The sequence below is a fragment of the Mandrillus leucophaeus genome, unplaced genomic scaffold (genome assembly GCF_000951045.1).
Source record: "Mandrillus leucophaeus isolate KB7577 unplaced genomic scaffold, Mleu.le_1.0 Scaffold457, whole genome shotgun sequence".
Lineage (NCBI taxonomy): Eukaryota > Metazoa > Chordata > Mammalia > Primates > Cercopithecidae > Mandrillus > Mandrillus leucophaeus.
Genome location: NW_012104887.1, coordinates 284289 through 286691, shown reverse-complemented (window position 1 = coordinate 286691; position 2403 = coordinate 284289). Strand labels below are relative to the sequence as shown.

The 2403-nt window shown below is 49.9% G+C and overlaps 1 non-coding gene across 1 annotated transcript; it reads right to left on the bottom strand.

The window, feature by feature from the left end:
- Positions 1–2254: 2254 nt before the first annotated feature.
- TRNAH-GUG lies at positions 2255–2326 on the bottom strand. The gene has a single exon. It is a non-coding gene; the product is annotated as a tRNA-His (tRNA).
- Positions 2327–2403: the final 77 nt, after the last annotated feature.

Here is a 2403-nt window from a genome sequence, read left to right as displayed (position 1 = left end):
TGGAGGATTTGAATTCTGGTTCTGCCATGTGCTAGTTTGAGTGATCTGGAACAAGCTAGTTTACCACCTCTCTTTAAGTTTTGGTTTCCCCAGTCAGTAAAATAGAAAGTGATGATACCTAACTTGCAGGTATAAGGAGGATAAGAAATATTGTATTTGAATGCCTAGTACAGTGTCGGGGTTGAATAAAGTACTTCTTCAACTTTTTCCCTAGTAATTATTGTACTCATGACCAAACCTGCCTCCTCTCAAAGGCAGTGACCACAACAGCACATCCAACTGTTATTCAGGAAGACATCTTTGTCCTTTTTCAGAGTGTGAGGAGCACAACAGCCTCAAGGAGATGGTCCTGATGGAGGGGCTGTGCTCTGAGCAGGGGCGCCGGGGCTCAACGCTGGCTGGTTCCTCCAAGAGGAAGCCCTTGGAGAACCAGCTAGGGAAGCAGGAAGAGTTCTGGGTATATGGAAAATCAGAAAACATCTCACTCCTAGGAAAGGACATCAAAGGATCTGAAGGCCCAGCTGCAGAATGCCAACAAGGTCATTCAAAACCTCAAGAGCCGGCTCCGCTCCCCCCTCTCGGTTACAAGTGATTATTCGTCTAGTCTGGAGAGACCCCGGAAGCTGAGAGCTGTTGGCACCCTGGAGGGGTCTTCACCTCACAGTGTCCCTGATGAGGATGAGGGGTGGCTGTCTGATGGCACTGCGATTTTCTACTTTCCAGGGCTCCAGCCAAAAAGGACCTGGAGAGTCTCATCCAGAGAGTATCCCAGCTGGAGGCCCAGCTCCCAATAAATGGACTAGAAGGGAAGCTGGCTGAGGAGCTGAGATCAGCCTCATGGCCTGGGTAAGGAGGACACTGTTTGGGCACTTTCTGGATTGAAAATGTGTAAGTTCGTGCTTGGTGTAGGGTAGCTGAGGAAGTTGGAAAAAAGAACATGTCTGGGTATTCACAAGGACACTGATTTAAATGGTAGATATAGGTCTGCAGAGAAGACAGGTAGGCAACCAGGAGGGCATAGGATGATGTCCCAGTATCTGGCAGATAACAGGTCTCAGGGGTTTCGTCTTAGGGATATATTAGTAAAGTAATAGTATATAAGGTCTAGTTTAGTAGTAATACCGGAATCAGACTGCCTAGCTCTGATGCTTACTACCCATGCAACCTTCTTAACCTTTCTGTGTCTTTGTCCTTACCTATTAAATGAGGATGATAAGAGAACCCATCTCAAAGGGTGGATATTAGGTTTAAATGAATTTAAACACTTCTGGCCACAGCCTCTTGTATCAGAGTCGCCAAGGAAAACGCAACGCAGTCAAGCACTTGACGGAAAAACAACACATTATTCACACAGAGAGGAGACAGAGCAGGTATGGGCTCCGCTTCAGTTGTGGGCGTTGGTCCTCCGTGGCCAGCAGGTTCCTCCGTTTGGCCTGCACACACAGCCTCTTGAGAAGCAGAAAGGGCCTGGCCCCCTGCCCTCAGAGGGGGGCAGATACAGCAGCTGGCCAGGTGCCAGTTGATGCACATGTTTAAGTGGAACAAAGGGGTACACACTAAGTCAGATTTGGGGAAAGATACTCCCACACAAGGAGGTGAGCCCGGCACAGGCTGTGAGGACTCCTTGTCTCTTGGGAAGGAAGTGCTCCAGGCCCAAGCCCCATTTCTACCCAGCAGAGTGGAGGTGGAAAGACCCCTGCAAGAGATTGTCTTTCCCCACACTTTCCTGTTGGCATACAAACTTGGCCACAGGCTCGGAGACAAGCCACTGTAGGCCACAACAAACAGTTTCGAGTTTAAAGTCATTAAAAAGCTTGTTGTTGTTTCATGTGTAACAGCCCCAGTGACTGGAAAACAGGTTCTGATCACACCATTGCCTTCGTGTAAGCCATGACCAACACGGCTGACTGGGTTATTTGCTCTGTGAGGCTCAGAGACAGGACGGTGCATGTCCAGGGTTTCCCTTGGACTCCTCCCCAGGTTGGTGAGCTGTGAGGTCTCTTCTCCTTCCCCTGACCTGCCCCTAGTGACCAGAAAAATGGTTCTGAGCACACGATTGCCTCCGTGTAAGCCACCAACAGGACTGACTGGGTTATTTGCTGTGTGAGTCTCAGAAACAGGACAGAGCACGTCCAGGGCTTCCCTTGGATTCCTCGCCAGGTTAGTGAGCTGTGAGGTCTCTTTTCCTTCCCCTGACGCACCTGGTTGCTCCGGGGAGCAAAAAGGTATAGCTGACGGCCTGGACAAACGACGCTGCCGTGACTCGGATTCGAACCGAGGTTGCTGCGGCCACAACGCAGAGTACTAACCACTATACGATCACGGCGAGCCACAGGCCAACCGGCGATGTCTGAACTTGCTCTAGTAATTTTGAGGTCAATAGATTTCGATTATTAGGCGGAT